The sequence below is a fragment of the Globicephala melas genome, chromosome 9 (genome assembly GCF_963455315.2).
Source record: "Globicephala melas chromosome 9, mGloMel1.2, whole genome shotgun sequence".
In the NCBI taxonomy this organism is placed as follows: Eukaryota; Metazoa; Chordata; class Mammalia; order Artiodactyla; family Delphinidae; genus Globicephala; species Globicephala melas.
This window is the reverse complement of record NC_083322.1, coordinates 48,128,587-48,141,510: the sequence shown is the minus strand read 5'-3', so window position 1 is coordinate 48,141,510 and position 12,924 is coordinate 48,128,587.

Sequence of the window (12,924 nt, the reverse complement as noted above, 5' to 3'; positions counted from 1 at the left end):
AGAGCCACCTGGCCCAAGGTGTGGCCCCTTCCCAAGTGGCCGATATCCAGTGACTGATCGTTACAGGAGCATAAAGGCCCAGACATCTCAGTACAACTTGGGAACACTCTGAGGGGATATTCTACGTCCAGAGCTCCTGTGGAACTGGCTGAGCCTACTGCTGGGCTTGCATCACAGCTTGGCTTCTCTATCTACTCCAACTCCCCTCTCCCCCATTTTCCACAGGTGATGATACCAAAGGCATTCCTTAATAAACATTCTATTCATTAAACTCACTCTCAGAGTCTGCTTCCTAGGGAATTCAACGTGCAACACACTAGCCCTAGAAAACTGAATGGTTACAGAAAATGTTAGAATAAGTCAGGTTCATCTACTTCTTGGCATTAGTCCAGCCAGGGCTACAGAAGCAGTATTGCATAGGGCAGGGGTTGGCAAACTTTTCTGTAAAGGGCCAGATAGTCGGGCTTTGCAGGCCACATAAAGTTTCTGTTGCATATTTTGTGTGTGTGTGTGTGTCTATGTAAGTGTTTAAGATGTAAAAATCATTCTTAGTAGATTGGCAGTAGAAAAACACAGGCAGTAGAAAACAAGCTGCATGCCGTTGGGTCATAGTTTACTGACCCTGGTGTAGGGTATTAAGAGCATAGACTTGTTAGGAGACCATTCTCCGTGGGTCGCTTGTATTTCTGCACATCTAGCAAAGCAGAGCCATGAATGACATTGTCCCACACTACCTTTTTAAGTATTTTGTATAGCCCACAGCCTAGGAAGATACAGCCTCTCCCTCCACAGAAGAGGTCAGGCATGCTCTCTGCCCACTGTAAAAGACTGCCACTTAGGTAACATGGGAGATAGAGCCCATCTAAGTCTCTCTTGGCGTCAAGCCTATTTCATGATTTTTCCAAAGTATACTGTGCCTCCTTCTCTACCCGCTTTCTGATGTGCCTTCATGAGGGAACATGTTTCCTTCCCTCCCCCACTGAGAATCTCTGACTTAATGTCAGTGGAACCTCAGCAGGGTAAAGAACTATAGACCAAGTACTGTAGAGTGTGTTCAATTTTTATTACTTAAGTGAATTCTCTGTTATTTGTAAAGTGTAGGCCTACAAATACAGAGAAAGGAAGACTTTGCTAAGGGCTGAGTGCTGTACACGCCTTCCCTCAATTAACTACACAACAGCTTTCACGATGGCAGCATCAGCACCTCCCCTTTGCCGATTAAAGAAATCAAGGACCCAGGAGGTTGTGCCTCTGCCTGAGGGACTGCCAGCTAATCAGTGGTCCAGGGGTATCCCCACGTCTACTGGACCCCGAGGCCTGTGCTCTCTTTCATATCATGGGGTGTCCTCGCTGTTCCTTTCTGTTCGTGGGTCTCTAATCAGGCCGAACCAGGATCACCTGGGAGTTTTAAAAAATATGGCTGCCCAGGCCCCAACCCAAACCAATTCAATAAGAAACCCTGGGGGGCTTCCCTGGTGGCGCAGTGGTTGAGAATCTGCCTGCCAATGCAGGGGACACGGATTCGAGCCCTGGTCTGGGAAGATCCCACATGCCGCGGAGCAACTAGGCCCGTGAGCCACAACTACTAAGCCTGCACGTCTGGAGCCTGTGCTCCGCAACAAGAGAGGCCGCGATAGTGAGAGGCCCGAGCACCGCGATGAAGAGTGGCCCCTGCTCGCCGCAACTAGAGAAAGCCCTCGCACAGAAACGAAGACGCAACACAGACGTAAATAAATAAATAAAATTCACCTCTTAAAAGAAGAAAATTTAGGGCACTGAAAATTATATAGGACTTCAGCTTAAAAGGGAATCCTTGCTTCTCAGTTGCTGGAATTATTAAAAACAATAATAATAATAAAAAAGAAACCCTGGGGATGGAGTCTGGGCATCTGTATTTTTAAAAAACACCTCCCCGGGTGGTTCTCATGTGCAGCAGTGTTGAGAGCCACTGACCTCTCTGCCTCTGGGGGGAGGCCTGTCCCTTCAAGGCCCCGTGCTCGCCTGTGGGTTGAGGGGAGAGGAAGGCTCACTGAAGCCCGCCTGTTCCGCCGCTTTTCCCCACACACAGAGCGAGGTCACTGGCTTCTTGGGTGCCTGGGAAGCTGCCAGTCCTGGGCCTGCCTGCTCTGGCCATGGCCCTGGAACAGAAGGCTGGAGTCCCTGCACCGCCGATGGCACTCTTAGTCTGCCACTTGCCAGGAACATTCTGTGGCTGAATATTTCTGTCAAGAAGGTGACCAATAAAAATGGTACCTGCTCGAGAGAAAGAGCAGCTATTAAAACACCGGGATGCCTGGGGTGGAGGCTGGGGGTTGGGAGCTTACTCACAGGGCCAGACAGGGAGAGGCGTGACCTGGGCTTCTTTCCAGAACTCTTCCAGAACCAGAACTGCTGCTCTGACCCTGCACAGTTATTCTCTTCTCGGTGCCAAGTAGGACGGAGCGCGGGGCTCCGGGATGTTAGGTCTGGCAGATTCCAGAGCTGATCATCTAGCAGAGGGTTGTCCGAGCTCCTTGCCTGCTTCTGCCTCCGCCTCCGCCTCCCTTACAGCCCACCTGGTGCTCATTTCACTGCTCATTAGCACCTCCTCCAGAAGCTGAGGCGTTGGGGAGGAGGTGAAACTCAAACCCAGCAATTCTGCCTGTTAGCAGCGCTTATAAAAGCCTTGACGCTTATAAAAGCCTTCACGGAGGAGCAGGTGAATGCAGTTGGCTAGAACCCGAGCCTCCGGCATCCTGGTGCCGCAGCTGCCTGGGGCCTGGCATTTGCCGAGCGTCTCCTGTAACCACCAGAGCAGCAGCTGATGGTGTGAGAGGCGCTTGGGAATCTGAGAGGTGCTTCAGAAGTGATCCTCCACCAAGCCTGTGAGGTGGGTACAATTCTTGTCTTCCTTGACGGGTCTGGGAGAGGCCAGTGACTTGTCCAAAGCCACGCAAACTACAGCGAGTAAGTCCACCAGGAGTGTGAATTCTGGCAGAAGTCGGAGTCCAGATGCTACAGGCCTTACTCTACCCCTCTGGTTTCCTACCATGCACGCTCCATGTGAGGCTTAAGGTCCCCACTCTCAAGGGACTTCTGACCCAACAGGAAAGGAATGTCATTTTTTGAGTTAAAGTTGAACAACCCACAAAACCCAAAAGGGAAGTGACATGTGAGAGTCACAGCTGCTGAGAGGAAGAGAACCAGGAGGGGGATCTTGAAGGGGCAGCATCGGAGACCCACTTTGAAAGGGAGCAGCATTTGGGTAGATGAAGATCAGAGGAGATTCTAGGCAGGGACATGCGACGTCGGGGCTGGAAGCCCTTCAGAATGACAGGGGCTGTGGTCAGGTGAGCAGAGGTGGGATCGCGGCTGGCCTGGGGCAGTGGAAACACCTGCTGCTGCCTGGCAACCTCTGAAGGCTGAGCAGGTCAGGTCTGAGTTGTGGCTGTGCTCCAGGAAGGCCGCAGGGGCGACCGTGGGTGGGATAGGCGGAGGGGAGAGCGCACAGGAAGCAGGATCAGTTCTGCTGCCATCCTGGTCCAGGCTGAGCCAGGAGGGAGGAGGGGCCTGACCAGCAGAGAGATGCCCCACAAACCAAATCATCCCCGTTCTTGGAGCCGGTAACCAACTCCAGGCGGTGCCTTTAAAATGAGACTACGGGGCTTCCGCGAAGTCAGGTTACCTTGTTACGGCGTCAAAGGGGTTAGTTTTTGGTCCCCAGATGGCTGACATATCTGCTCTGGGATTTACAATTTTTCTAGAAATACTCAAGTTCCTGGAATTCTTAAAGATTTCAAATCCTTCAGTAATTTTTTTTTTTTTTGCGGTACGCGGGCCTCTCACTGCTGTGGCCTCTCCCGTTGCGGAGCACAGGCTCCGGATGCGCAGGCTCAGCGGCCATGGCTCACGGACCCAGCCGCTCCGCGGCATGTGGGATCTTCCCGGACTGGGGCATGAACCCGCGTCCCCTGCATCGGCAGGCGGACTCCCAACCACTGCGCCACCAGGGAAGCCCTTTCAGTAATAATTTTTAAACATTAAAATTTTCTCCAGCAATTTCTTCCAGGCTTCATAAAGTCAGCTATGCTATTAGGCTCTCGGAAGAGATATAAGAGGGTGGCCTGTCTTCTGAATAATCACCCAGCAAATCTCAACCAGTGCGACTGTCTCTCACCAGGCTCCCATGTACATAGTTTTCTATCTTGTCATGATATGTCTCTAAAATGAACAGGCCCACAGAAGATCTTAAAATGAATGCTCAGTTCCCCATACACATCTTTCCCTCCTTCCTACCCTAGAACAGGTCTGGCAATAGATGATTTAGGAAAGTTTTCTATTGTCTTGGCGCACACTGACATTTGCCTTGTGAAGCAGGTAAGTGCTTTTTTCCAAGATGCATTCAGAATTTCATGCTGTGTTTCTTAAAAGCTGTGATTAGATTGATGGGTGGTCAGGAGCCCACCTCTCAGGACTGTCTCCCTGCCTGCCGGGCAAGGAGCAGCCTTTATGCAGACCATTTGCCTCCCATTGAGCTGATCGAAGAGTCCAGTCCATAGGCTGGCCTGTGACTACGGGGGGCTGGGAGCAGAACACTGAACTGGGCCAATCAGATTCCAGCTCTTGAGAATTTGATCTGGCAAATATGGAGGAAATCAGGCACCAATATGAGCTGAAGTTGAAAGGACGTGATGATGGAACAAAGTATTCGGAGAGGGACCATGATGGGCCAAGTGGAAGACAAAGTTACGAGGCAGCAGAAGCAGAGGGCAGCCCACTCCCTAGAGCTGCCTTGGGTCTTGATTTCAGATTCCAGCTCGGGTCCATGTATATCCCATCAGTAAACCTTCTGCTTTTGGAAGTGCTCTCAGTCTGTGTTTTCTGCTCCCAAAGAATACCCCTTCAAACTAAAAACTTACTAATTATAACCTAACACAGTATCCCCTAACACAGCATGGGCTGAGCCCTACTCAGTCACCAGCTCTTCTCAGACCTGAATGTGAAAAGATGCTGTTATTTTGCAGATTCTGATTCAGCAGGTCTGGGCTGGGTGCGGCTGGGGTTCTGCTCCCAGGTGATGCCATTCCTGCTGGTCCTAGGTCCACAAGAGCCAGGGGATAGGTAACTGTTGTTACTTATTTGGAAAGAAAGAAAAACCTAAACCAAACAAAGCCAACAAAGACTAGGTTTCCAAGCTATCCAAAAGATAGGCAGTAAAGAAGCAAAATCAGTGATACTTTCTAGCCCTTTTCCTTTCTATGGCATTTAGAAAGAGAGTGGATGTAGATGGTCAAAAGTGACACGACTACAGGCCACTGAAGTTTCAGGATACTGTAATATTTGAGGCAATCTTTTTTTCTTTAATTTTTTTTTAGAGCAGAACTCTTGGGTTTTTAAATAAATCTGCTCTCTGGCATCAATAAATTCCATCATTTGCTAAACGGATTGGTTTTGAATAATGTCTATGACTCTTACAAGAAACTGTTACATTTCACTAGAAGGGAGTATGATGGAAGTTGGTAATCATTCTAAACTCAGCAAGTAAGTTTCCTGCTGCGTCATTTCCAACAATGCTGCTTTCCACTGCTGCTGAAGTTTGGGATTCATATTTTGTCATTGAAATTAGAAGGCTAATTCTTGACTGAATGCAAACATCATCTTCCTCACATGTATTTTCCTGTTCTAACTGCAAGATGGATCAAACTGCACACCCTCTTCCAACACCAAAAAGCCCCGCCAGGGTAGAGGTAATAGTGAGATGGGAAATAAAGGGAAGACAAGGGGTACATTACTGCAAACATGAAAGTCAACCTTGGAGCTGGTTTAATGAAATCCAAAAGCATAATATAAAAATGTGAGCTCTAAAAATATCCAGTAGACTACATACTTATCTTAAGGGGGAAAAAAGGACTTTGCCTCGGTGGTATCTTGGGCAATGGCTCTTTTAGTCCATTACAGTTGTGAGCCTTTACTGCCTGTGATAAGCTGGGGCCTCACCATGAATTTTTAGTGCTTCAGGTAGGGCGAGCACAGCTTTCCAAACTGTAAATTACTTTAGCAAATACTCTGGACAGAGGAAGTAAAACAGAAGACTGAAGCTGAGAGGACCGTTTTTTATACTCCCTCGACCCTGCTGCTTATCTGCATGGGACATTCGGGTAAAAGCAGGTTTATGCCACCCCCAATCCCTAATCTGAGCAGCCTTTGCAGTTGGATTTTGAGTAAACTTCAAAACCCTCTGTCACTCATGCAATAGATGTGAACACAACTCACCACGATGACAAACACAAGTGCATATTGCAGGCCTAAGCACCACCTTTCATGAGATCACATTTTTAAAATGTTTCTCTTGGCCTTACTAATCTACTTCTTCACTATTGAACCAACTTCTGCTTGAATCAGTCAACAACAGGGTCTTTAATCGACAAGGTTAGTACAAGGGTAAATGCTTTAAAATCTCACTAAGATAATGAAAAGTATGCAAACTATATAAACCAGACCATTCACATGTGGAACATAAGATCATTTTAAAGATGCTGCATTGATCATGTCCTCTGAATGTGAAATCAACGCACATTGTACAGCACACAGTTTTCTTAAGGGGACAACAGGACCAAATATTTGAAAGTGGAACTGAGTTTTATCGAGTATCTTCCATGGGTCAGATGCTTTATATATACTCTTTCATCTCATTTATTTCTCCCGAAAGCTCTATGAACTGCTTTTCCATTTCAAAAATAAGAAAATTAAACTTTAGAAATGTTAGTGTGCTAATGCCATGCTGGTTTTCAAATATAAGTCTGCCATACTCCAAAGTCACTATTCTTTCCCCCGTCTCTCTAGCTGCCAAATAAAGGCAGCTCTCTCTTTACTTCTCTCTTCTCCCCTATTCCTGACCCCGTCTTCTCCTGGCTGCGCACAGTAGCTCTATTTTATTTTCTATGGCTCTATTATTTATTCTAGGATCATGTTTGTCTGCCTATGTACAATCATTTGCACTCCCTCTCCAATAACTAGGAGGGCTATAGGTAGCTAGAAGCAAGGATGGATGGATAATTTTCACTGGCCATGCTGTGCCTCCATTGACAATTTAACAGATGTAGGGAGCATTCAGGGGTTCCTATAGTCCTGTGGTAGCTCTTCATACCTTTCTCCCACCTCCAAAGCCAAACCTCTTCACCAGTTGACTCTGGGCCTGACAAAGCTTGGCTGGAAAGAGCCCAAGAAGGAGGCTAAAGCACAGAAAAGGCACCGAACCACTTGTCAACACTATAAAAACAAGCTAAGGGGCTTCCCTGGTGGCGCAGTGGTTGAGAGTCCGCCTCCTGATGCAGGGGACACGGGTTCGTGCCCCGGTCCGGGAAGATCCCACATGCCGCGGAGCAGCTGGGCCCGTGAGCCATGGCCGCTGAACCTGTGCGTCCGGAGCCTGTGCTCCGCAACGGGAGAGGCCACAACAGTGAGAGGCCCACGTACCGCAAAAAAAAAAAAAAAAACAAGCTAAGATGAAGGAGTACACTTGTAAATATATCTCTGTGTGCTCAATTACAAATGTTTCATTATTTCTTTAAGATGCATTACTAGGAATGAAATGACTGGGTCAAAGCGTTTACTCTGTGGCAGGCACTGTGCCACGTGCTGCACATACATTGTCTTTTTAAAGCCTTTCAGCTCCCCCATAAGGTAGGTAATGTTATCATCTCTATTTTAAGATGAGAAAACTGAGACTGAGGGAGGCTGTCACCTGTCCAAGGTCACATACTAGGAGATAGTAAAGCAGGGATTCACGCTCAGGCCTGACCTCTTTATGGCCCAACCATCCTGCTTCAACGTTGCCATGTTAAAAGATGCAGGAGGTGAGTGAGGGAATGAAGGGTGGCTTTCATCATTATTTTCCAAAGTTTGATTATAAGTTTGTAAAATAAAGGTGGGTTTTTAAACCTATGTCGCTCATGTATATAAGCCCAGGAAAACGAGAATAAGCAAAGCTTCTGGCTTTCTGCTGCGATGGGTTTCCATGTTCCCTAAGCTTGGTGATTAGCCAAGCAGCACTTCAACGAAATGGGCCTGTGAGTCCAGTCGAAGCTTTTACCTGCCAGCATCCAGATACAGCCGTACTGGGACAGGGACGTTTATTGAGTATCTGCTGTAGGTCAGAGGCTGGGCTAGTGGTTTTACATGTGTAATCCTGATGCCTTGGAATTGGCCTTGGGGCCCTTAATAACAGGGGCTAAGCGTTGTTGCTAACTCAGGAGAGCTTCCAAAGCTTGGGGCAGCACCCAGATGGCGCCCCCTCAGGCTTCCTGAGACCTGGCAGACCTGCCCCACCACAGCCAGTCTGCTTCCCTCCAACCCCTCCAATCCCTCGTGCTCAGAGCCCATGGCAGCAGAGCCCACAGGAGCTTGGCTCTGTTCCTGGTGTTCCAAAGGAGGGGGAGTGTCAGAGTATTACTAATGAAAACTGGGGATGCTTATAACAAAAAACTGGTATCTCATTCATTCATTCATTTATTCATTCATTCTCCCAACAAATGCAGTATCTAGTGAGTCTATACTATGTGTCAGGCACTGCACTGGGTGGCTGGGACACATGTAACCACAACGGACCTTGTCTGCATGGAGCTCCATCCGGACATCTGCTCAGGCACTGGTCTTGCTGACCTGCCTCAGGCTGGCCTGAGCTGGGAAGAAGTGAGCTGGAGAGAGATGTCTATAGAAATAGGGAGAGGAGCCAGGATTCCCACTGTTGCGCGTCTAGGATGCAGGTGTTGCTACGTGTCAAAGACTCCTGAATGGCAGGTTGGAGCCTTCTTGTCAGTAACCACATAGAGGGCTCCCCCCCAGGCAAGTGCACCTGCCTGAAAGACGCCGTCAGGTGTATTCCCCCGTGGAAGCTGAGAGAGATGTAGAAAAGGGCAAGTTGGAGGGGGATCTCCCTATGAGGAAATACTGTGTGTGTGTATGTGTGCAGGTGCGGGGGACGTGAGTGTCAGAAAAGGGACCCGTAAGGCCCTCCAAGGCCACATGTATGTTCCCTTGAGAGATACAGAATGTACGTGACCCAGCTTTCCTAAGGAGTACAGGTGTCTTGCTTGGTCGCAAATGGATTTCACTGGAACCCTCTCCCTAGCAATCTTCACAAGCAGGCAACTCAACAAGACGTCCTCTTCCTCCTCAGCCTAATCAAACCCATCTGGAGAAACACAGGGCATGGCCTCCCTTTACACCCCCTATCCATCTGAATTACCTGGACAGGACCTGGAGTCCTGGCCAAGTCAGTATGAAATTGTCCCCGGCCTTTTTTCTAACACTTCCCAGAGCTGGAACTTTTTTTTTTTCAGAGTGGAATGTCTCCAAGGTGACATTTATACGAGTGTGCTGATTTGATCTGGCTTCTAGGAAGCAGGGTAAGGTTGAGGTCCTTGGCCTTGACAAGGCCAGACACAGAGGCTGAAGGTTATTATTTAAACCCAAGTTCCCAAATGAGCAAGTTAGTGTCACCAATGTTTACAATGCTTAAAAGCATCTCTCATAAGCAGAACGACGCTGCTGCAAACCAAAGAAATAGACCACTGCCCACCGTCAATTCACTGCCGTTTTGGAAGGTCAGAGTTGAAAACTTCCGAAATCATTTCATTTTCTTGAGAAACTGTTTATTTTCAAAGTTCTCAGTTGTCTCTACTGAGCTGCCCATTTGTTATCTATTCAAGGATCAGAGTAAGCAAAGGTTTTCTTTTGACATTTTCTTCACTCCAAAATTTAAGGAGAGAAGATATTCTTGATTTCTGATAGCAAGGCAATTACTAGTTATTCTGAAAATCAAAAATAAAAGTACAGTTTGACTGATCAGAGGATCTTTTCTCTCTGGGAATACTGGTCTTGCCATCTCTCAAGCAAAGGGCTGCTAACTAGCAGAGATTTTAGAACATGTGTTTCCTTTCCTCTACTGTTCCCATTTCACCATAATGGTAGGCTCTAGAAGGTAGGCTCCGTGAGGGCAGGGCTTCTGTCTGCCTTGAGCACTGAGGGAGGGAAGCCCGGCCCATAGAACACAGCCTGACTCCAAAGAGGTCCTCCAGAAACTTTTGAAGGTAAATAAATATTTGTGGTCTGAGTCTGCAGCTCCATGTTACCTTTTCTGTGATAATTCAGATTAATCCTCCTTTATCTCTCAAATAACATAGAAAGGGAGAAAAGCCTTTTTGTAACCCAATTTTAAACTCATAACCTACATCCTTCATTATATCCTTCACAATTTGGAGCAAGCAAAACAGGTCATCATTTTCCCATTAGCTGCAGACAGCAAGGGTTCACTTTATATGAATATTCTTTCCCTTTCCCACAAAATAATTACCTAAGATTTCTAGCTAGAAAAAAAAAAATGGTGTAATTTCTAACCTGAAACGGCATCGCTCATTAAGGTTGAAAAAGTGACTGGGGCTTGCTGAATCCTATGCAAATCAGTCCTGATGAGCCCTTAACTAATCTGTTTACAAACCAGACCTGCTAGACAGGCCTCAGTGATTTTCTATCAAAGCAAAGCACTGCTCTTTATGGGCATCTGGCTGTCCCTGAATGGGGAGTTTAAACATAGACTCTTTCCTTCAAAGTAAGATCAAAGGATTTATTACTCTCAAATGAGTGCATTATTTCCACTTACTACCTTCTTGTTTGTAATCTGTGTTTATTAACAGCACTGTCTCAGGTTTACTTTGTGAATTACTAGTTTCTGAAAACAGTAGAGCAGTTTTATGGACCACAGTATACATTGGTGGAGATTATGTAGCATATAATACATAGAATGGTCCATCAGATAGGACATTACGCAAAGACAATTCTCTGCAAAGATGACAATACCTGACCATGCAGAATTCATTTATGATTTCTTTTTTTAAGAGGAAACCATCTGGGGACTTCCCTGGTGGCACAGTGGTTAAGAATCCGCCTGCCAATGAAGGGGACACGGGTTCGATCCCTGGTCTGGGAAGATCCCACATGCCGCGGAGCAACTAAGCCCATGCGCCACAACTACTGAGCCTGCGTCCTGCAACTACTGAAGCCTGTGCGCCGAGAGCCTGTGCTCCGCAACAAGAGAAGCCACCGCAATGAGAAGCACACACACTGCAACGAAGAGTAGCCCCTGCTCGTTGCAACTAGAGAAAGCCCGTGCACAGCAATGAAGACCCAACACAGCCAAAAATCAATCAATCAGTCAGTCAATAAAATTTAAAAAAACAAAAAAAGAGGACACCATCTGGCATAACAGGGCTAACATAAGAAAAGATTCCCCAACTCTAAAGAGCTGGAGATTAGGTAACCCTCTGACTGCCTCGAGGAGAATTTTCTTTGAAGTTTTATTTCTTCCGAAGAGAGCAAGTAGGCCAAGCTGTACCATAGATGAGGGATGCTATCAGTACTGTTCCAGGAGAAGCACAACCAGGTATTTTCAAAAGATAACACGCAGATTGTTTTTAAAAACCAAAAATGCCAGCATGTGACTGACATCACTAATGGAATCCTTCTTTCAGAGAGTCCTTCAAGCCAGCAGTCTCCCCAGGGCCCGAGTGAGGGAGGACAGAGGCATCTGCCCTCCCTGGTCTTAACATGGAGATTAGAACCCTGTCCTTCACTCCCACCCTCCAATTCATCTTAGGAGGATGAAGCTGCCAAGAAAATTGCATCTTTTAAGATTTGTGGTGACACAGGTATACAAGGTGTCACTGGGTGTCGAGGGTGTCACTGACCTACAAAAGGGGCCAGACTAAACTGCTGTGAGCACAGCGCAACTCAGGGAACATGCAACGTCGGAAGAGGCAGCTTTTAATGCCGCTAGTTGGACCAGCCAGAAATTAAATGGGATGGCCGGGAAAGGCCATAATCAGGGATCAAGCCACTGTTCAAAGTCATATCAATTTTTAATAGTGTTTTGTTTTGGACACTGAAGCAAGCATAAATTCACAAGAATAAAAATACACTTGTCAGAACCCCATGGTCAGACCCCTACCAACCCAAAATGAGTTGGGCTGAAAGTGGAGAGGCGGACAACAGGGGAACTAAACCTATCGTAAATCTCTTTAAAAGTCTCTTCCTGCTTATCACTTTCCAAGAGTCCTTGATGGCCCAGGTATGCCGCTGCAAAATTGGAAAAAAAATCAGATAATATGTATTAAAACCATGTCAAAAAAGCATTCCCGGGCTTCCCTGGTGGCGCAGTGGTTGAGAGTCTGCCTGCCGATGCAGGGGACACGGGTTCGTGCCCCGGTCCGGGAGGATCCCACATGCCGCGGAGCGGCTGGGCCCGTGAGCCATGGCCGCTGAGCCTGCGCGTCCGGAGCCTGTGCTCCGCAACGGGAGAGGCCACAACAGTGAGAGGCCCGCGTACCGCAAAAAAAAATAAAATAAAAATTTTAAAAAAAAAGCATTCCTGCACACACAAACAGGATCAGAAATTACGTTACAGAGACTGGAGAAATAAGACATTCAGACCGCAAAGTCGCAAGCACAAAATTATTTAACCTGGAGACATGACTCCTACAACTCAGAAGAGGAAAGTGGTTCTGCGAAACTGCACATTAGGGCGTAACTGCCCAATAAAATATGTTCTTAATGAACGTTTGTACTGTTATCTATAACATGGTACACATATTTGTGTGCAGAGGCACGGAATACAAAGACTCCCTCCTTCTCCAGCAGTTTGCTTTATCTTTCATTCCTGGGTAGTGTCTGTCTCCTGACTGGCTTGTTAATGTTAACTGTTTGCATCTCCTTTGTCTAAAATATGGACTTTTCATCTCTGAGACAAAGGGTCAATTCTAGGCAAAAGTAAAAGCCAAATAAATGAGTTAGGAGTTAACTAGTAGAGCATACTTATATTAGCACAAATAAGCTATCAGGTCTCCCCTGGTCATCTTGGCTCATTAAAGGGACAAAACTAAATCAAGCAAG